General features: G+C 47.8%; 1 protein-coding gene across 3 annotated transcripts in view; it reads left to right on the plus strand.

Annotated features, from left to right (window-relative positions):
• Positions 1-16,511: 16,511 nt before the first annotated feature.
• The window catches only part of LOC140429045 (nipped-B-like protein), an 817,118-nt gene continuing 810,613 nt past the window's right edge, over positions 16,512-23,016 (plus strand). For 2 of the 3 annotated variants that reach the window (XM_072515576.1, XM_072515575.1), the window contains exon 1: positions 16,513-16,755. The gene's annotated coding sequence lies outside the window, so the exon portion shown is untranslated. Of the gene's footprint in view, positions 16,756-23,016 lie in introns of all 3 variants that reach the window. The other variant, XM_072515574.1, reaches the window with a different exon arrangement.

Consider the following 23,016-nt stretch of genomic DNA (forward strand, 5'->3'; position numbering starts at 1 on the left):
CGGGACCTGGGATTCATGTCGCATTACATTCATCCCCCACCATCTGGCCTGCGAAATCCTACCAACTGTCCTGGCTTGACACAATTCACACCTCTTTAACCTGGGGTTACCCCATCTCTGGATCTGTAAAGATTTAATCACCTGCTAATGCTCGCATTCCAATCATTGTCTGGCATCTTTGAATCTGTCTATATATATGTTTCTGGAACATACCTCTTCATTCACCCGAGGAAAGAGCAGCGCTCCGAAAGCTAGTGACATCGAATCAAACCTGTTGGACTTTAACCTGGTGTTGTAAAACTTCTTACTGTGCTCACCCCAGTCCAACGCAGGCATCTCCACATCATATAAACTGTGAGTTTTAAGTGCTTAAGGTCACCTAAAACCGGGAACTTCAAAACACACTCCTGCATTTTTAGTTTGGCCAACGCTTTATTTGCTCTTATTATGTCTTCCACTTTGGGATCATTCATTTTTGTACTCAACTCTAAGACATCAAAACTCACATCCGGTCTAGTCTGTCTACCTAACCAGTTCAGTTGCCCAATTAAACTTCGCAGTTGCTCTTTTTCTATCTTTGAAACCATTGCGTCTTTTTGTGAAACTCGGCCACGACTAATTGCTATTGGGGTGTTGCTTTCCAAATAAGATTGCTGACGTAAAGTTGCCCCTAACTTAGTCTGTCCAATTTCCAGTCCAATATATTTAAATGCACCGGAAGCCTGACTTCCGACCCTGAATTCTTTCCTCAAACCAGAGATTACAATAGCTTCAAAATCACTAGTCCCTCCCCACAAAAAATCATCAACATGCATCATAAAAATGCCAGAAAGATTTCCTTTATAGTGCCAGTAAAACATTGCAGGATCTGCTTTCAACTGGCAACAGCCTAACTTTAACAAAACTGACCTTACCGAAAAATACCAGGCTCGAGATGCATCATTTAAGCCACATACACATTTGTTCAACTTCCAGAGTACCCCTTCTGTGTTAGCTGCTTCTTTAGGAGGACGGAGAAAAATGTCTCTCTGGAGCTGATGCCCCTGCAAAAAGGCAGCTTTTATATCTGTAGATTTGCATTCCCATGCCTTTGTGGCTAATAGAGCCAAGAAGATCTTTAAAATAAACTTTCCTGCCTTAGGTGAATCTACCCTTAAATCCTGATCTTCTAAGTTTTCTTCAAATCCCCTTGCCACGAGCCTGGCCTTTGCCTTATAAGTTCCACCCGGAAGAACCTTTTCCGTGCAAATCCATCAGTGGGATAGAGCTCTTTGTCTCCTAACCGGTACTTCCATGTATACCCCAAATTCACTCCAACTATGCAATCCTTGCTGTTTAGCTTCTTTAATAACTTTTTCATCTAATTTATTTGAAGCCACCAAAATCTCACGTGCATGTGGGCTTCTACTCCTATTAGTATTCGTAGTCTTACTCATCATCCGAGATCTTGACAAACTACGTCCCCTCTCCCGCCTGGTATCTCGTTCTGTACTGCTACTGCTTGATCTTTCCCTTCTGCTGTGGGATGTCCTTTCAATAGTTCTCGACCTTTTCCTGCGGACCTGTTCACTATCCAATGTACTATCTGAACTGGCACTGCGTTTCTGTGCCCTCCATTTTTGAACTTCGTTTTCCCAATCCATTGTCTTGACTCCTTCCCCTGAATGCTGTACATTCAACAAATGTTTATACTTTCCAGTGGCCTTCCCTGCTCTACTAATAACAGTTGCATCCTTCCATTGACTAGACCCTTCAGGCAAGTATGTCACTTTTCTACCAACTTTTGGCAGTTGCCCTTTCGGAAAAATGGCATGTTTTAATTCACCAGAAGTGTTGTGTTCCTCCACAGAAACCCTGTCTATATCAGTTAATTGGTCCTCATAGTTCTGTAACACATGCATACCAGATGACTCTGGTTCCTCGTCATGTCTGTCTGCTCTGTCTAAATTTGAAAATTTGTAATCTGTACCCATTATCCTTGATGAATGGACCCTAACAGTTTGATTACCATGTTGCAAAATAATTGTTTTGCCATCTATGCCTATGATCTTCCCTGGGCCTTTCCATTCATTAGAATTGTCTCTCTCATATTTTACCATGTCTCCTTGCTGAAAAACGGCATCTGACGGCCGTACGTTATGTCTGAAAGCTCTGCGAATTCTTTCAGAGACTTCTGCTTCCAAAAAATCTTTTCTACTGCTATGTAATTTAAATGTTCAGCAAAACCAGAGCTAATTGTAGTCCCCTCCCAAGCTGGAGGCTGGTCATCCAAAATGGACGGAATTTTACGATTTCTACCAAACACTAATTGATAAGGACTATAGCCCCCAACCATCTGCAATGAATTCTTTGCATGTATTGCCCATGCTAAAGCTGAATTTAGCCTGCAATTTGGTCGATCTGCCAAAATTTTCCTAAGCATGTCATCGATGACAGCATGATTTATTTCACAGACACCATTACTAAATGGGCTTTCTGCAGCCGTATTCATAACTCTGATAGTCATGTTTTCACACATATCCTTAAACTCGTCATTAGCAAATTTGCCCCCATTGCCCGTAAGGAATTTTGCCGGTGGACCCATTCCTGTCCCTATCCATTTTTCCACGATTTGATCCAGAATTACTCTCTTTTCTTTACTTCGTACAATCGTTGATTGACTAAATCTGGTTGCTAAATCTACAAAATGCAAAATAAATATATTATTTGCTTTATCCAAGATCTTAAGGTCCATGGTCACAATGTTGTTAAAATCCCTGGCCATAGGTAGGGTTACTATCGGTCGTGCTGGTGTCCTTCTGTACTTCTTACAAACTTCACAGCGGTCACTAACCTGTTCTATCAGTTTAGTATAGTCGTCATCCCTTACCCCTGCATCATTTAATAAATTTTTCAGCCTCCGAGGAGACGGATGTGCAAATTGCCTGTGCAGTTTTAATACCACAAGCTTTTTAATCAGCTAAAGTCCCATTTTCAACTGCCATTATCACATCCTTAACCACTCTACTTGAAATATTATTTGTCAGTAATGGAATATAATAGTGTCCCAACTGTGTAAATTGTAAGTCCACAGTCTTTCCAAAAACTGTTGCCTTATCCTGTTCCATATCCAGTTTCATGTGTGCTTTCTTCATCGACGGTCTGCTCAGAAGCAAAGGTATCTCACTTGATACAACATCCGTGCTAATGAAATGATTCACTCCGGCAATATTGCAAGGGATCACCACTCTTTTCAGCGACTTCAGAGTATTATCATCCCCAAACCTGAAACTTGTGGAACTTTCAAATTCCTTAACCTTGTTACGATTTTCAGCATTCAAAGAGTCCAGGTAACATTTTAACCAGTCAATTCCACACACAGTAGATGTGCAGCCACTGTCCAATACAGCACAGTTGAAGGATTCTGCAACCAACACCCTCATTACCGGCGTAAAACTACTTGTCAATAGGACAATGCCTTCTTTCTGGTCACTATCTTTTCCCCCTTCTGACTCTTCATTGTCATGTGTCGCTTAAAACACTGATAATAACAAGTTGGACAGTTGAAAGCATAATGGTATTGAGAGTCACATCGAAAACATTGATTTATCATGACCCGTGCATTTCTGGGGTTCATCTTCCTATTGTAGGTTCTAACTGGGTTTCTGTCTTCATAATTTCCTTGTCTCGGTCTCCGTCTATAGTCTTGAGTCCTGTTCGTAGCCATACGATTTTGCCATCCTGCTACTAGTGTATCTTCCATATTCTGTCTTATTGCAGGCTGACCTATTTGGGTCATCAGAGCCATCGGAATCGAATGTTCCCCAGAAACTTTTGTAAAGCTTTTGTCATCTGTTCGAATAAGGTATCCTTATCAGTAAACTGAACTCCTGTCAAAACCAGGAGCCTATCCATGTTGCTCACTCTAGCACAGTCAAGTAATTTAAAGGCCAACGCAGACTGTGGAAATTCCAGGTTGTGTTCCTGCAGCCTTTTATATAGTCTGCCACATTCCATTATATAGTCTTCCATGGAGATATCCTCCATTTTCCAGAACTTATCAAAATCCGACCATGCTTCATACGCACTTAACAAGTCACCTTTCTGATAAATCTTACCCATATAATGTAATAAAGTCTCCAGACCTTCTTCTGAGTCTAACTCTTCCAATTCCAGCTCAGAAAGCACTTTGTTTCGGATTTTACTGCCATATGGTAGAGAAAGAGCCAATGCCATACCTTGTTTTCTCTTTCCCAAAGCAGTTACCTTAGTCCACATAACTACTGCACTTCTCCATTGGTCGTACGATTCCCTTTCAGAAAATAAGGGAGGATAGTCATATCCAGCCACCTTTATCCTGGGTTCAGCCATGTATCTTTTTTTTTTTTCCGTCTCACTCATTCCTTGGTTTGATCAGGAAAAGTTGTATCTTTCAAACCTTCACATTTGCACAGCAACCATCCTCTGCTACCATTGTTAGACGTTTTAGTTGCTGTGATATGAAGAGTCTAAAGTTCTTGTTCCTTTTCACCAAACACCATTTATTTCACTTCCACAGCTCTGCACACAACCCTTAACAACACCACCTCACAGAGGCCACCTGAAGCCCCTTTACATATCAGTGTCAATTAATGGATACTTAACATAAAAGAGACAACTAATTGCAATGCCTCTTTCAGGAATGGGTTAAGAGACATTGCAATTAGTTGTCTCTTAACCCATTACTTAACATGCCTTCCTCAGTTGTTCCACTGCCTTCCCTGTGGACAACAGCCCAAACTCCACCTGTAACCTCCGCCGCTCTCTCAGTAGCCTCGCGTCCGGGGCCTCCGATTATCTCCTGTCCACCTGAAGTAACTCCCAAACTAACCCATCGTTCTCTGCTCATTCCCCCTTTTCTCTGTGGGCCCGTGTCGAGATTATTTCCCCTCTGACCACTGCCTTCAAAGCTTCCCAAACCGTTGCTGCAGAGACCTCCCCCGTATCATTTATTTCCAGGTAGTTCTGGGTGGACTTGTTCACCCGCCCACAGACCCCCTCGTCCGCTAACAACCCCACACCCAGCCTCCATAGCGGGCATTGTCCTCTCTCCAAACTAACCCGCAGATCCACCCAATGTGGGGCATAATCCGACACTGCGATTGCTGAGTACTCAGTATCCACCACCCCCGGTAGTAGAGCCCTGCTCAGAACAAAAAACTCGAACCGAGAGTATACCTTGTGGACAGGGGAGAAAAAAGAAAACTCCTTCGCTCTTGGCCGTCCAAACCTCCATGGGTCTACTCCCCCCATCTGCTCCATAAATACCTTCAATTCCCTTGCCACGGCCGGCCTCCGCCCTGTCCTGAATTTTGACCGGTCCAATTCTGGATCAATGACTGTGTTAAAATCTCCCCCCATGACCAAGTTGTGTGACTCTAAGTCTGGGATCTTACCTAACACCCACTTCATAAATTCCACATCATCCCAATTTGGAGCATATACGTTCACGAGTACCACCCGCATCTCCTCCAGCTTCTCACTCACCATTATGTACCAATCATGTGTCTAACATGATTCTCCCTGCCTCAAATGGCACCTGTTTGTTAATCAGGATCGCGACCCCATGGTCTTAGAATCCAGCCCTGAGTGGAATACCTGGCCAACACACCCCTTCCTCAATCTCGTCTGAACTGTAACCTGTGTCTCTTGTAACATTGCCACATCCGCCTTCAGTCGCCTCAAATACGCGAACATGCAAGCCCTCTTGACCGGCCCATTTAGTCCTCTAACGTTCCAAGTAATCAGCCTGGTCAGGGGACTTCACCCCCCTCCCCCCCCTGCCAACACCCTTTTTAGGCCAGCCTCCAGCTCGCGTCTCCCGCCTCCTTGAGCCCGCCCTCGGGCATCCGCCGTCCTCGACCTCCCATTTGTCCCTTAGCAACAGTTCCTCCCCTGTCAGCAAAGCAGCTCCCACCTCCCTCCCCCCTAGTAACAGCACCAAAAACCCAACCCCCCATATCAAGCTTATCACTTGCTAGCCCCCTATTGTGCTTCTGTGAGTCAGCTGACCTAGCTGACCTGCTAGCACCGCCCATGGCGCCAAACATACTATCTCCCCATTGTTCTCCCTCCTCTCCCCCGCTTGGACAAACATATTCAAAACATCACATCTCCCAGTAAACAAACAGTGGAACAAATTCCCTCCACCCAGCTCCCAAAAGAACAAAGTTAACTTTAGAAACAGAAACAGACCCTTATTATACATAACACTACTCATTCAAAACAGTGTAAAAGTGATTTTCATCAAATTGCCACTGCAATGCTCTCCCCGAAATTTCAGTGTCTTTAGTTCACATCATGTCCCAGGAGGGGACATGAGAAGTCTTTGGCAGGTAGGGTCAAGGATAACCCGAAAGCTTTCTATAGATATGTCAGGAATAAAGGAATGACTAGGGTAAGAGTAGGGCCCGTCAAGGACAGTAGTGGGAAGTTGTGCTTGGAGTCCGAGGAGATAGGAGAGGTGCTAAATGAATATTTTTTGTCAGTATTCACACAGGAAAAAGACAATGTTGTCGAGGAGAATACTGAGATTCAGGCTACTAGACTAGAAGGGCTTGAGGTTCATAAGGAGGAGGTGTTAGCAATTCTGGAAAGTGTGAAAATAGATAAGTCCCCTGGGCCAGATGGGATTTATCCTAGGATTCTCTGGGAAGCTAGGGAGGAGATTGCTGAGCCTTTGGCTTTGATCTTTAAGTCATCTTGGTCTACAGGGATAGTGCCAGAAGACTGGAGGATAGCAAATGTTGTCCCCTTGTTCAAGAAGGGGAGTAGAGACAACCCCGGTAACTATAGACCAGTGAGCCTTACTTCTGTGGTGGGAAAAATCTTGGAAAGGTGTATAAGAGATAGGATGTCTCATCACCTGGAAAGGAATAATTTGATTAGAGATAGTCAACACGGTTCTGTGGAGGGTAGGTCGAGCCTCACAAACCTTATTGAGTTCTTTGAGAAGGTGACCAAACAGGTGGATGAGGATAAAGCAGTTGATGTGGTGTATATAGAACAAAGAACAAAGAAATGTACAGCACAGGAACAGGCCCTTCGGCCCTCCAAGCCCGTGCCGACCATGCTGCCCGACTAAACTACAATCTTCTACACTTCCTGGGTCCGTATCCCTCTATTCCCATCCTATTCATGTATTTGTCAAGATGCCCCTTAAATGGCACTATCGTCCCTGCTTCCACCACCTCCTCCGGTAGCGAGTTCCAGGCACCCACTACCCTCTGTGTAAAAAACTTGCCTCGTACATCTACTCTACACCTTGCCCCTCCCACCTTAAACCTATGACCCCTAGTAATTGACCCCTCTACCCTGGAGAAAAGCCTCTGACTATCCACTCTGTCTATGCCCCTCATAATTATGTAGACCTCTATCAGGTCGCCCCTCAACCTCCGTGGTTCCAGTGAGAACAAACCAAGTTTATTCAACCGCTCCTCATAGCTAATGCCCTCCATACCCGGCAACATTCTGGTAAATCTCTTCTGCACCCTCTCTAAAGCCTCCACATCCTTCTGGTAGTGTGACGACCAGAATTGAACACTATACTCCAAGTGTGGCCTAACTAAGGTTCTATACAGCTGCAACATGACTTGCCAATCCTTATACTCAATGCCCCGGCCAATGAAGGCAAGCATGCCGTATGCCTTCTTGACTACCTTCTCCACCTGTGTTGTCCCTTTCAGTGACCTGTGGACCTGTACTCCTAGATCTCTCTGACTTTCAGTACTCTTGAGGGTTCTACCATTCACTATATATTCCCTACCTGCATTAGACCTTCCAAAATGCATTACCTCACATTTGTCCGGATTAAACTCCATCTGCCATCTCTCCGCCCAACTCTCCAAACAATCTAAATCCTGTTGTATCCTCTGACAGTCCTCATCGCTATCTGCAATTCCACCAACCTTTGTGTCGTCTGCAAACTTACTAATCAGACCAGTTACATTTTCCTCCAAATCATTTATATATACTACAAACAGCAAAGGTCCCAGCACTGATCCCTGTGGAACACCACTGGTCACAGCCCTCCAATTAGAAAAGCATCCTTCCATTGCTACTCTCTGCCTTCTATGACCTAGCCAGTTCTGTATCCACCTTGCCAGCTCACCCCTGATCCCGTGTGACTTCACCTTTTGTACTAGTCTACCATGAGGGACCTTGTCAAGGGCCTTACTGAAGTCCATATAGACAACATCCACTGCCCTACCTGTATCAATCATCTTTGTGACCTCCTCGAAAAACTCTATCAAGTTAGTGAGACATGACCTCCCCTTCACAAAACCATGCTGCCTCTCACTAATACGTCCATTTGCTTCCAAATGGGAGTAGATCCCATCTCAAAGAATTCTCTCCAGTAATTTCCCTACCACTGAAGTAAGGCTCACCGGCCTGTAGTTCCCGGGATTATCCTTGCTACCCTTCTTAAACAGAGGAACAACATTGGCTATTCTCCAGTCCTCCGGGACATCACCTGAAGACAGTGAGGATCCAAAGATTTCTGTCAAGGCCTCAACAATTTCCTCTCCAGCCTCCTTCAGTATTCTGGGGTAGATCCCATCAGGCCCTGGGGACTTATCTACATTAATATTGTTTAAGATGCCCAACACCTCGAGTTTTTGGATCTCAATGTGACCCAGGCTATCTACACACCCTTCTCCAGACTCAACATCTACCAATTCCTTCTCTTTGGTGAATACTGATGCAAAGTCTTCATTTAGTACCTCGCCCATTTCCTCTGGCTCCACACATAGATTCCCTTGCCTATCCTTCAGTGGGCCAACCCTTTCCCTGGCTACCCTCTTGCTTTTTATGTACGTGTAAAAAGCCTTGGGATTTTCCTTAACCCTAGTTGCCAATGACTTTTCGTGACCCCTTTTAGCCCTCCTGACTCCTTGCTTAAGTTCCTTCCTACTTTCCTTATATTCCACACAGGCTTCGTCTGTTCCCAGCCTTTTAGCCCTGACAAATGCCTCCTTTTTCTTTTTGACGAGGCCTACAATATCTCTCGCTATCCAAGGTACCCGAAAATTGCCGTATTTATCCTTCTTCCTCACAGGAACATGCCGGTCCTGAATTCCTTTCAACTGACACTTGAAAGCCTCCCACATGTCAGATGTTGATTTGCCCTCAAACATCCGCCCCCAATCTAGGTTCTTCAGTTCCTGCCTAATATTGTTATAATTAGCCTTCCCCCAATTTAGCACATTCATCCTAGGACCACTCTTATCTTTGTCCACCAGCACTTTAAAACTTACTGAATTGTGGTCACTTTTCCCGAAATGCTCTCCTACTGAAACTTCTACCACCTGGCCGGGCTCATTCCCCAATACCAGGTCCAGTACCGCCCCTTCCCTAGTTGGACTGTCTACATATTGTTTTAAGAAGCCCTCCTGGATGCTCCTTACAAACTCTGCCCGTCTAGGCCCCTGGCACTAAGTGAGTCCCAGTCAATATTGGGGAAGTTGAAGTCTCCCATCACCACAACCCTGTTGTTTTTACTCTTTTCCAAAATCTGTCTACCTATCTGCTCCTCTATCTCCCGCTGGCTGTTGGGAGGCCTGTAGTAAACCCCCAACATTGTGACTGCACCCTTCTTATTCATGATCTGTACCCATATAGCCTCACTGCCCTCTGAGGTGTCCTCCCGTAGTACAGCTGTGATATCCTCCCTAATCAGTAGCGCAACTCCGCCACCCCTTTTACATCCCCCTCTATTCCGCCTGAAACAGCTAAATCCTGGCACGTTTAGCTGCCAATCCTGCCCTTCCCTCAACCAGGTCTCTGTAATGGCAACAACATCATAGTTCCAAATACTAATCCAAGCTCTAAGTTCATCTGCCTTACCCGTAATACTTCTTGCATTAAAACATATGCACTTCAGGCCACCAGATCCGCTGTGTTCAGCAACTTCTCCCTGTCTGCTCTGCCTCAGAGCCACACTGTCCCTATTCCCTAGTTCTCCCTCAATGCTCTCACCTTCTGACCTATTGCTCCCATGTCCCCCCCTTGCCATACTAGTTTGAACCCTCCCGTGTGACACGAGCAAACCTCGCTGCCAGGATATTTATGCCTCTCCAGTTTAGATGCAGTCCGTCCTTCTTATATAGGTCACACCTGCCCCAGAAGAGCTCCCAGTGGTCCAGATAACAGAAACCCTCCCTCCTACACCAGCTGTTTAGCCACGTGTTTAGCTGCTCTATCTTCCTATTTCTAGCCTCACTGGCACGTGGCACAGGGAGTAATCCCAAGATTACAACTGTAGAGGTCCTGTCTTTTAACTTTCTGCCATCTCCCTGAACTCCTGCTGCAGGACCTCATGCCCCTTCCTGCCTATGTCTTTAGTACCAATATGTACAACAACCTCTGCCTGTTTTCCCTCCACCTTCAGGATGCCCTCTACCCGTTCGGAGACATCCTGGACCCTGGTTCCAGGGAGGCAACATACCATCCTGGAGTCTCTTTCACATCCACAGAAGCGCCTATCTGTGCCCCTGACTATAGAGTCCCCTATTACTATTGCTCTTCTGCGCTTTGACCCTCCCTTCTGAACATCAGAGCCAGCCGTGGTGCCACTGCTCTGGCTGCTGCTGTTTTCCCCTGATAGGCTATCCCCCCCGACAGTATCCAAAGGGGTATACCTGTTCGAGAGGGGGACAACTACAGGGGATTCCTGCACTGACTGCCTGCCCTTTCTGGTGGTCACCCATTTCTCTGTCTGCACCTTGGGTGTGATCACATTTATATAACTGCGATCTATGACGCTTTCCGCCACCTGCATGCTCCTAAGTGCATCCAATTGCTGCTCCAACCGAACCATGCGGTCTGTGAGGAGTTCCAGTTGGGTGCACTTTCTGCAGATGAAGCCACCCGGGACGCTGGAAGCCTCCTGGACCTGCCACATCTCACAGTCAGAGCACTGCACCCCTCTAACTGACATTGCGTCAATTAATTAGTAAATTAAAATTAAAAGTTAAAAATTAAAAAAAAAAATTACTGTTAACTATCTGTTTCCTAGCACTAGATTTCTACTATAAATGCGAAAGCTAAATATAGTACTCTCCGATCTCTGGCTTAGATACCCCTCTAAATTATAATTAAGTAATTATGTTTAATTAGTTACCAATGCTTAATTTTTTAAATTTAGTGTAGATTCCCAACCAGCCACTCAGGTCACAGCTTTTCTGTGATGTCACTTCAGACCCCCCCCCCCCCCCACCCCACACACACCATTTGAAAAGGTATAAAAGTAAAAATGAGTAAAAATCACTTACTTACCTTCTGAGGGTCTCAGATGTCCTCAGGTTCTCTCCCTGACAGAGACTGCTCCTCCTCCTCCGAACGGCTCCCGAAACTAGGCCGCGATCTTTTTAAATCTCCGCTCTGACTCTCAGCTCCCGCGCTATTTAAATCTCCGCTCCGACTCGCAGCTCCCGCTCTTTGTAAATCTCCGCTCCGACTCGCAGCTCCCGCTCTTTGTAAATCAAAATATAGATTTCAGTAAAGCGTTTGATAAGGTTCCCCACTGTAGGCTACTGCAGAAAATACGGAGGCATGGGATTTAGCAGTTTGGATCAGAAATTGGCTAGCTGGAAGAAGACAAAGGGTGGTGGTTGATGGGAAATGTTCAGACTGGAGTCCAGTTACTAGTGGTGTACCACTGTTTTGGGGCCACTGCAGTTTGTAATTTTTTCAATGACTTGGAGGAGGGTGTAGAAGGATGGGTGAGTAAATTTGCAGATGACACTAAAGTCGGTGGAGTTGTGGACAGTGCGGAAGGATGTTACAAGTTACAGAGGGACATAGATAAGCTGCAGCGCTGGGCTGAGAGGTGGCAAATGGAGTTTAATGCAGAAAAGTGTGAGGTGATTCATTTTGGAAGGAATAACAGGAAGACCAAGTACTGGGCTAATGGTAAGATTCTTGGCAGTGTAGATGAGCAGAGAGATCTCAGTGTCCATGTACATAGATCCCTGAAAGTTGCCACCCAGGTTGAGAGGGTTGTTAAGAAGGCGTACGGTGTTAGCTTTTATTGGTAGAGGGATTGAGTTTAGGAGCCATGAGGTCATGTTGCAGCTGTACTAAACTCTGGTGCGGCCGCATTTGGAGTATTGCGTGCAATTCTGGTCGCCGCATTATAGGAAGGATGTGGAAGCATTGGAAAGGGTGCAGAGGAGATTTACCAGGATGTTGCCTGGTATGGAGGGAAGATCTTATGAGGAAAGGCTGTGCGACTTGAGGCTGTTTTCATTAGAGAGAAGAAGGTTAAGAGGTGATTTAATTGAGTCATACAAGATGATCAGAGGATTGGATAGGGTGGACAGTGAGAGCCTTTTTCCTAGGATGGTGATGTCTAGCACGAGGGGACATAGCTTTAAATTGAGGGGAGATAGATATAGGGCAGATGTCAGAGGTAGGTTCTTTACTCAGAGTAGTAAGGGCTTGGAATGCTCTGCCTGCAACAGTAGTGGACTCGCCAACACTAAGGGCATTCAAATGGTCATTGGATAGACATATGGACAATAAGGGAATAGTGTAGATGGGCTTTAGAGTGGTTTCACAGGTCGGCGCAACATCGAGGGCCGAAGGGCCTGTTCTGCGCTGTAATGTTCTATGTTCTAGTCTTTTGTCCTTGATGAAAGCCAATGCATTGTCTGGTGTGTCAAAGGAAAATTCCAGGTTCTCGAACGTGACCCAAAGACGGGCCGGGTACAGCATCCCGAAGTTCATCGCCTTCTTAAACAGGGCCGATTTTGCCCGATTAAATCCGGCTCATCTCTTGGCCAAACTGCGCCCATCTCTTGATATATGCGCAATTCACAATTCTCCCACCTGCTGCTCCGTACTTTCCAGGCCCATCGCAGAATATGTTCCTTGTCCAGGCACCGGTGCATTCGCACCTCCATCGCCCTCGGCGGCTCGTTCGCTCTGGGCTTCTTCGCGAGGGCTCTATGTGCTCTATCCACTTCCAGGGGCCATGGAAACGCCCCAGCCCCCATCAACTTTTTCAACATACGTGCCACTATTAGGGAGGCCGACGATTCTCAAGTTCTGTTTCCTGGACCTGTTCTCCAAGTCCTCCAGCTTCTCCTGTATTCTTTTCTGGCGGCCACTCATCATCTCCACGTTGGCCTCCAGCACCTCGTGCTCGGACACCTTTTTCTCCACCTCCTAAATCACCCGCCCGTGGGTTTATTGAACCTGCACCACCTGATCAGTCGATGCCTTAATCGGGTCCAACGTGTCTTTCATAAGCTTGGCGAAACATTTCAGCCTCCGTTGCCCCTGGGACCGGGCGTTAAAACCCTAAAATTTCTATTCCCGAGCGGGAGCCCTCCAGTGTGCGGCTGCCTCCCGCCCGCCATCACCGGAAGTCGTACTTATATCTATTGAGCAGCTCACAGAAAAATACTTTTCACTGTACGTCGGCACACGTGAGAATAAACAAATCCAATCCAAACCCCACCATGTGCCCGTCTTGTGTGTGTCTGGGTGGAGGGTGGGATGGGGGTTGGGTAATAATTAGATTTGCAGACTGTTGGTTTATTATTACCAATACATGTTTATCTCTTCTCTTGTTAGAAATAATAATAATAATCTTTATTAGTGTCACAAGTAGGCTTACATTAACACTGCAATGAAGTTGCTGTGAAAAGCCCCTAGTCACCACATTCCGGCACCTGTTCGGGTACACAGAGGGAGAATTCAGAATGACCAATTCACCTAACAGCACGTCTTTCGGGACTTGTGGGAGGAAACCGGAGCACCCGGAGTAAACCCATGCAGACACGGGGAGAGCATGCAACTCCGCACAGACAGTGACCCAAGCCGGGAATCAAATCTAGGACCCTCACGCTAAAACAGCACACATGTTTCAAAGTTTTACTTACAAATCTGGTGCGTATAAGTCATTGGAGCAGTCAATGTGCAAGGATCTCAGGGAAATCATTGGTGAATTCCCTTGTGTTGGGGCTCCGGGGCCTGTGGGACTGGGATTGACCGTGTACTCACCCAGGGTGTCATAGCAATTGGAACAATGTTTTTCTTCCCACTTTAATAAACCCACTGGCTTATCTGGGTTTGCTGGGTCTGTCTTCCTAGAACCTTTCTTAAGCCACTAAAACTGTAACTTCATGTGTCCAATTTTATCTCTCTTATCTCTTCCACAATCTCTCTCCCACAATTGTCAGTTTCCTTTTTAACCTGAGGCAAACTCTCCTTAATGTCTCGAACTTGACCTCCTTTGCCTTGGCTACCTGTGAATTTCTCATTTCCTCAGTTTCTATCCTGCACAGACTGAGATTGATGTTGAAAACCAGACTTTGTTTGTGAACCAATTCAAAATCATTTGCCATTTCGGCTGCCTGTCTAGCAGTTTTAACTCTTTGCTCTTCCACATGAGTTCTGACGACCGCAGGAGGTGACTCTTTAAATTCCTGCAATGTGATTGTTTCCCTAAGGGCGTCATACATTTGGTCTATTTTCAATGCACTTTTCCACCTATCAAATGGCACGGTAGCACAGTGGTTAGCACTGTTGCTTCACAGCCCCAGCGGGTTCGATTCCCGGCTTGGGCCACTGTCTGTGCGGAGTCTGCACGTTCTTCCCGTGTCTGCGTGGGTTTCCTCCGGGTGCTCCGGTTTCCTCCCAGAAGACCCGAAAGACGTGCTGTTAGATAAATTGGACATTCTGAATTCTTCCTTTGTGTACCCGAACAGGTACCGGAATGTGGTGACTAGGATATTTTCACAATAACTTCATTGCAGTTAATGTAAGCCTACTTGTGACGCTAATAAAGATTATTATTATTTTAAATTCTATATTTATCTGACCTGGTTCTATCCTGACATTTCTGTAGGCTTCTGGCACTTGTTCATATGCGCGCAATATGGTTTTCTCATCATAATTGCCAGATACCTCCTCTGACAGTGATGTAAACACTTAGAGTCATAGAGGTTTACAGCATGGAAACGCCCTTTGGCCCAGCTTGCCCAGTTTTTAACCATTAACCTCGTCCCAATTGCCCACATTTGGCCCATATCCCTCTAGACCCATCTTTCCCATATAACTGTCTAAATGCTTTTCAAAAGACAAAATTGTAGCCACCTCTACTACTGCCTCTGGCAGCTCGTTCCAGACATGCAACATCCTCTGTGAAAAGATTGCTCCTTGACACTTTTGTATCTCTCCCTCCTCACCTTAAACCTATGCCCTCTAGTTTTTAACTCCCCTACGTTTGGGAAAAGGTTTTGAGTATCTACCTTATCTACGCCCCTCATTATTTAATAGACCTTCATTAACTCTACCTACCAACTCTGTTTGAACCAACACGACCCCATGATCTTTGGCCAATTCAATTGCTTAGCCACTTTCTCAAATGAGATTGAAAAAAGACTTCCCCATCTCTCCTGTCAAACCTTGTCAGTGCTTTGGACACTCCTGACCTCTGGGTCCTCTTAACTGCCTCAGCTGCAGTCACACCCTTCCTCTGACAGTGATGCAAACTATCAGAGACATAGATGTTTACAGCATGGTGCCCGGGCGGCGAGCCCTGGCGGCAAACCAAGTGGTGTCCAAGCGGCAAACCCAGGCGGTGCCCAGACAGTGCCCAGGTGGCGAGCCCAGGCGGTATCCAGGCGGCGCCCAGGCGGTGCTCAGGCAGTACCCAGCCGGTATCCAGGCGGCGCCCAGGCGGCGAGCCCAGGCGGTATCCAGGCGGCGCCCAGGCGGTGAGCTCAGGCAGTACCCAGCCAGTGCCCAGCCGGTGTCCAGGCGGCGCCCAGGCGGCGAGCCCAGGCGGTATCCAGGCGGCGCCCAGGCGGTGCTCAGGCAGTACCCAGCCGGTATCCAGGCGGCGCCCAGGTGGTGAGCTCAGGCAGTACCCAGCGGTGTCCAGGCGCTGCCCAGGCAGTCCCAAGGCGGTGCTCAGGCAGTGCCATGGCGGTGCCCGGACGGTGTCCAGGTGATGGGCAATGGGTGGGGCTATGGGCAGGAGGCGGGGCTCTGGGCAGGGTTATCAGCAAGGGACAGGTCAGTGGGTGGGGCTCTGGGCAAGGGCGGGGTTAGGTGCAGGGGGCAGGGCTATTGTCAGGGGGCGTGTCTGTGGGCATGGGCCCAGGCTCTGGGCTGGGGGTGGGGCTCTACAGGGGGCGGGGCTCTGGGAAGGGGGCGGGACTAAGGGCAGGGGGTGGGTCTGTGGACAGGGGGCGGTGTTATGGGCAGGCGGGGTCATGGACAGGGGGCAGGGCTATGGTCAGGGGGCGGGGTTACGGGCAGAGGGTGGGGCTGTGGGAAGGGGCGGGGTTATGGGCAGGGGGCGGGGCTCCAGGTAGCGGGCTGGGGGCGGGGCTCCGGGCCACACCCTGACACGGTGCTGGCCGCACGGCAGTTTGGCGGGAGTGCGCGTGCGCGGTGGGGCGAGCGCGAGGGGGCGCTGCAGCCGGAAGTGCCGCCGCTTTGGCGCCTTCTTCCTCCCTCCGCTCGCGCTGCTTTCGTTCACTTCCGGTCGGCATTTTGTCTGCGAGACGGGAGTCGCCTTCGAGGCTGAGCCGGAGTTTCCGCCGCCGAGGCCGCACCGCGCCCAGCCGCCCAGGCCAGCCGCCATCCCCAGCGCTCGGGCCGGCGGGCGGGAGGGAGGGTCCGAGCCGCCACCCGGCCGGCCGCTCGGTGTTGTTGTTGTTCCCGCCGGGGCCCCGGGCCTCTCCCGGCGGCAGCGTCGACAGCGGCTTCTCCCCTCAGGTAAAATCTCAGGCCCACACTACCCAGAGCGGCTGTGGGTTGCGGGCGGTTGCAGCAGGCGAGGCCGCGGATTGGGGCCTGCTCGCTGACTCTGCGCCTGCCTGTGAGTGGCCCGCTCCCCGAGCGGCGGCTCCCAGCCTGCGCCCATGGTCAGTGCGGGGGCCCCGGCGGGAGGGCGGCGGGAGCTGGGCCTCAGGCCTGAGGCCCAGGGGGAGCCCGGGTCTGGATTTGGGCGCGGGGCCGCCGGGCACCGAGCCTGTTCCGCCTCACAGGGCGGTCCCGGCCCGGTGCAGCCGGTACTCCAGCCCGCCCGCCCCGGCTAACAAAGGAGAGCGGGCGGCCCAGGGACAGGCTGTGGATCCCGCTGCGAGCCCGGCCCGCCCGCCGCCTCTTTGTGCTGCCGGAGCCTCAGTGAGTGCGGCCGGGCTGGGGGGGCCGGGCTGGGGGGGCCGCGGCCGGGCTGGGGGGGCCGCGGCCGGGCTGGGGGGGCTCTGGGCCGGGTGTTGGTTTGAAGCTGGGCTGTGCTCCGGCCGGAGCCCAATGCGGGGCTTTGAGTTGATGTTGAAGTTTCGTGTGTTTTCTGTCCATGAATATCCCAATAATACAGGCTGACTGGGGAAGGCAGCGGGTTGGAATAGGCTATCAGCGCTTACTAACTCTGGGCCGAGTGCTGTGCGTTAACCCGCTCTCACTAACTCTGGGTTAACCCGCTCTCACTAACTGTGCATTAACCCGCTCTCACTAACTGTGCGTTAACCCGCTCTCACTAACTGTGCGTTAACCCGCTCTCACTAACTGTGCGTTAACCCGCTCTCACTAACTGTGCGTTAACCCGCTCTCACTAACTCTGGGTTAACCCGCTCTCACTAACTCTGCGTTAACCCGCTCTCACTAACTGTGCGTTAACCCGCTCTCACTAACTCTGCGTTAACCCGCTCTCACTAACTGTGGGTTAACCCGCTCTCACTAACTGTGGGTTAACCCGCTCTCACTAACTCTGCGTTAACCCGCTCTCACTAACTCTGGGTTAGTTGACCCGCTCTCTCTAACTCTGGGTTAACCCGCTCTCTCTAACTCTGGGTTAACCCGCTCTCTCTAACTCTGGGTTAACCCGCTCTCACTAACTGTGGGTTAACCCGCTCTCACTAACTGTGGGTTAACCCGCTCTCACTAACTCTGCGTTAACCCGCTCTCACTAACTCTGCGTTAACCCGCTCTCACTAACTGTGGGTTAACCCGCTCTCACTAACTCTGGGTTAACCCGCTCTCTCTAACTCTGGGTTAACCCGCTCTCACTAACTCCGGGTTAACCCGCTCTCACTAACTCTGGGTTAACCCGTGCTCTCTAACTCTGGGTTAACCCGCTCTCACTAACTCTGGGTTAACCCGCTCTCACTAACTCTGGGTTAACCCGCGCGTAACCCGCTCTCTCTAACTCTGGGTTAGTTGACCCGCTCTCTCTAACTCTGGGTTAGTTGACCCGCTCTCTCTAACTCTGGGTTAGTTGACCCGCTCTCTCTAACTCTGGGTTAGTTGACCCGCTCTATCTAACTCTGGGTTAGTTGACCCGCTCTCGCTAACTCTGGGTTAACCCGCTCTCTCTAACTGCGCGTTGACCCGTTCTCTCTAACTCTGGGTTGACCCGCTCTCTCTAACTCTGCGTTAGTTAACCCGCTCTCTCTAACTGCATTAACCCGCTCTCTCTAACTGTGCGTTAGCCCACTCTCTCTAACTGTGCGTTAGTCCGCTCTCTCTAACTCTGGGTTAACCCGCGCTCTCTAACTCTGGGTTAACCCGCTCTCATCAACGCGCAGTTAGTGAGAGCGGGTTAACGCAGTTAGTGAGAGCGGGTTAACGCAGTTAGTGAGAGCGGGTTAACCCAGAGTTAGAGAGCGCGGGTTAACCCAGAGTTAGAGAGCGCGGGTTAACCCAGAGTTAGAGAGCGCGGGTTAACCCAGACTTAGTGAGAGCGGGTTAACCCGCGCGCTCTAACTCTGGGTTAACCCGCTCTCTCTAACTGCGTTAACCCGCTCTCCCTAACTGTGCGTTAACCCGCTCTCTCTAACTACGTTAACCGGCTTTCACTAACTGCGTTAACCCGCTCTCACTAACTCTGGGTTAACCCGTGCTCTCTAACTCTGGGTTAACCCGCGCTCTCTAACTCTGGGTTAACCCACGCTCTCTAACTCTGGGTTAACCCGCGCGTAACCGGCTCTCTCTAACTGTGCGTTAGCCCGCTCTCTCTAACTCTGTGTGTTAGTTGGCCCGCTCTCTCTAACTCTGTGTTAGTTGACCCGCTCTCACTAACTGTGCATTAACCCGCTCTTGCTAACTCTGGGTTAACCCGCTCTCTCTAACTCTGGGTTAACCCGCTCTCGCTAACTGTGCGTTAACCCGCTCTCACTAACTGTGCGTTAACCCGCTCTCTCTAACTCTGGGTTGACCCGCTCTCTCTAATTCTGCGTTAGTTAGCCCGCTCTCTCTAACTGTGCGTTAACCCGCTCTCTCTAACTCTGTGCGTTAGTTACCCCGCTCTCTCTAACTGCATTAACCCGCGCTCTCTAACTGTGCGTTAACCTGCGCTCTCTATTTCTGGGTTGACCCGCTCTAACTCTGCGTTAGGTAACCCGCTCTCTAACGTTGTGCGTTAACCCGCTCTCACTAACTGTGCGTTAACCTGCTCTCACTAACTGCGTTAACCTGCTCTCACTAACTGCGTTAACCCGCTCTCACTAACTCTGGGTTAAACCTCTCTCTCTAACTGTGCGTTAACCCGCTCTCTCTAACTGTGCGTTAACCCGCTCTCTCTAACTGTGCGTTAACCCGCTCTCTCTAACTGTGCGTTAACCCGCTCTCTCTAACTCTGCGTTAACCCCCTCTCTCTAACTCTGCGTTAACCCCCTCTCACTAACTCCCGGTTCCAGGATTCTTTCCCACTTATTCACATATAGGTCGGCCTGTATACTTTGAACGATGGTTTGTGCAATGTTCGCTCTTACAGCTGTTGAAGTTTATTTTAAAGACAAGATTTGATCATTCAAGTAAAAGTAACGTGCTCTTGTGAGCTGGTGATATTTTTGATAATTGTGTCTGTGGACGCGCTATTGTGCCGAGTGTGCTGATGGCTGGCTGTAACTTCACACACAGATGTGCAGAGCATTGGAGGAAAAAATAAACGCGTTTAAATAAATGTACATTCTCGAAATTTTGGAGTTGCAAATGTTCACATCTGTTGATGGGTGTGTAGCTGGTTCGTGTTCAATGGCCGGGCACTGGTGCGTCATTGCTTTACTTGTGTGGGCGAAACTTATTGTACCAACATCTGACTGACAGTGCACTGCAGTGTAAACAGATGCTGGGCCTCTTTGTTTGCAAACACTGAAGCCTTAGCTCGTTATGTTGTATCTATTCAGGATGGCGATTGTAGCTTCAAATGTATAGGACAATCTACATTTCAACACAACTTCACCGTAAGTGTGATTCAAATGTATAGGACAATCTACATTTCAACAGAACTTCACCGTGTCTCTTGTCCCAAAACTAATATGACCTCAAAATTCAGAGAATTAAAAAAAATTCTTGCCGTTCCTTCAGTAATTGTGGGATATATACGACAATTGAACTGACCACAAATTATTTGATCCCAATACATGTCACTGGTGTGTTTGGCACATGTCAGCATGTATTAAAGCAATATTTGCACAACTAACTCGTAAGGCTTGGTCTTGGAGAAAAGAATGCCTGCTTCCACTTGTAGCCACTACTGCTCACTAAACTACTTTGGGCTATGGTAATGTCGAATGAATGTGATTAAGGTTTTAAGATTAGGAAAAGCTTATGTTCTGGATGCTTAGAAAGCATTGACATTTTTAAGATGCGAATGTCTGGTATTTCAGTTTTTGACAAAGTTCAACTCGTGATTTAAAAGGCAAGATTGGGTCTCAAACAGAAATACATATGTTTGATTTCTTCATCGGCTACCTTAGTAGCTACTAGATTTTCAGGAGGACTTTTCTAATCTCCTTTACCAGACACAACTACTTTGCCCAATATTAGTAACTTGAGATTCTAGATATGTAGCATTTTCTCACTGCTGTCTCACATTGTGGCAGTTGAAAACTCCCAATCACCGTTTTTTAAAAAGTTATATTTGATCAGCCGTGATCACAATGAATGTCGGAGCAGGCTCGATGGGCCGAATAGTGGTGGTCTGCTTCTATTTTCTGTGTATATTTCCCTAGTGATTTTAAAATAAATACAATTGACCATGTGACTGTTTTGTTCAAAACACTGTTTAGAAAGAGGGCTGGTGTTACTTTTGACACATTTCAGCTGGCCTCAAACAAATTTCCAGCTTCAATTTCCATTCAAATGAACAAAAATGAAGGTGAGGCAATTTCTGAAGTTGTGCGTAAAATTAATAATTACACATACTTGTGATTCAATATGCAAATGGTGATGTAAAATTCAGAAAACTGGGCTGAAATGGGGAGGGTATCTCAGTTTATTTTGATATTTTTCTTTGTTGGTAGAATCCTGTACATTCAGTTTATAGAAAGTCAAATACGTGAAATGGAGGCTATCATTGGGGAAACATTTTTAATGTGTGGAAGAATAAACCATGCAATGTGCAATAGATTGCAGCAGCAATATATTGGTCAGGTACCAATGAAATCGGTAATTACGATAAGATCAAATGGTATGAGCATCTGTAGAACCCATGTATTGACTTGTTGCGCTGGCTGCCATGTTTTTGTTAATATAGAGCAATGTATTTGAATTTTCCATTGATAATCAATGGCTGAATGGTAGTTGTGTAATGTGGGGGTACATGGGGAACAAATACAGTAGTGTAAGAGTTGAAGGAGTTTACCATTGCATTTTGATGAATTGATTTTTATCCTTGTAGTGGACTGTGAGGAGATGTTTAACAGCAAAACTATTGTCAGATTATTATGAAATTAGTTAACTAATCTGTCATAGTTTCAAATTGCAATTCAGTCATGAAAAAACAGACTGTAGGAACATCGGACTTGGAAGCCGGAGTTGGCCATTCAGCTCCTTTAGAGCCTGCTCTGCAATTCAATAAGATCATGGCTAATCTGATTGTGGCCTCAACTCCACCTACCTGCTGTAATCCTTGGCCCCTTTGTCTAGCCATGAGTAAATTCAATGACCCAGTCTCTGCTCTTGCGAAGTCTGCAGACTTAACAACCCTTAGAGCTTTTTTCCTCATCTCCATCTTAAAAGGGAGACTTCATTTTTTTTTTTACATTTCGAGTACCAACCCATTTTTTCCAATAAGGGGCAATTTAGTGTGGCCGATCCAGCTACCCTGCACATCTTTTGGGTTGTGGGGGCGAAACCCACGCAAACACAGGGAGAATGTGCAAACTCAACACGGACAGTGACCCAGAGTCGGGATCGAACCTGGGACCTTGGCGCCGTGAGGCAGCAGTGCTATCTACTGCGCCACAATGCTGCCCTGGGAGACTTCTTTTTTTTTTTTTTAACTTTGTCCCCTTGTTCTAGTCTCCCACAAGAGAAAACATCCATAAGACATTGGAGCATAATTAGGCCACGCGGCCCATCGAGTCTGCTATGTCATTCAATCATGGCTGATATTTTTCTCCTCCCCCTGATCCCCTTATTAATAACCTATCTATCTCTGTCTTAATGACACTCTGATTTGGCCTCCACAGCCTTCTGCGGCAAAGAGTTCCACAGATTCACCATCCTCTGGCTGAAGAAATTCCTCTTCGTTCTGTTTTAAAGGATCGTCCCTTTAGTCTGCTTCTAGTTTTTCCGACAAGTGGAAATATCCTCTCCATGTCCGCTCTTTTTAGGCCTCGCAGTATCCTGTAAGTTTCAATAAGATCCCCCCCTCATCCTTCTAAACTCCCAACGAGTACAGACCCAGAGTCCTCAACCGTTCCTCATATGACATGCTGTTCATTCCAGGAATCATTATTGTGAACCTCCTCTGGATCCTTTCCAAGGCCGGCACATCCTTCTTTAGATCCGGGGCCCAAAACTGCTCACAATACTCCAAATGGGGTCTGACCAGAGCCTCAGGAGTACATCCCTGGTTTTGTATTCTAGCCCTTTCGACATGAATGCTAACATTACATTTGCCTTCCTTTTTTAAAATTTAGAGTACCCAATTCAATTTTTCCATTTAAGGGGCAATTTAGCATGGCCAATCCACCTAGCCTGCACATCATTTTGGGTTATGGGGGCGAAACCCACGCAAACACGGGG

This window comes from Scyliorhinus torazame, chromosome 9 (assembly GCF_047496885.1).
Source record: "Scyliorhinus torazame isolate Kashiwa2021f chromosome 9, sScyTor2.1, whole genome shotgun sequence".
Lineage (NCBI taxonomy): Eukaryota > Metazoa > Chordata > Chondrichthyes > Carcharhiniformes > Scyliorhinidae > Scyliorhinus > Scyliorhinus torazame.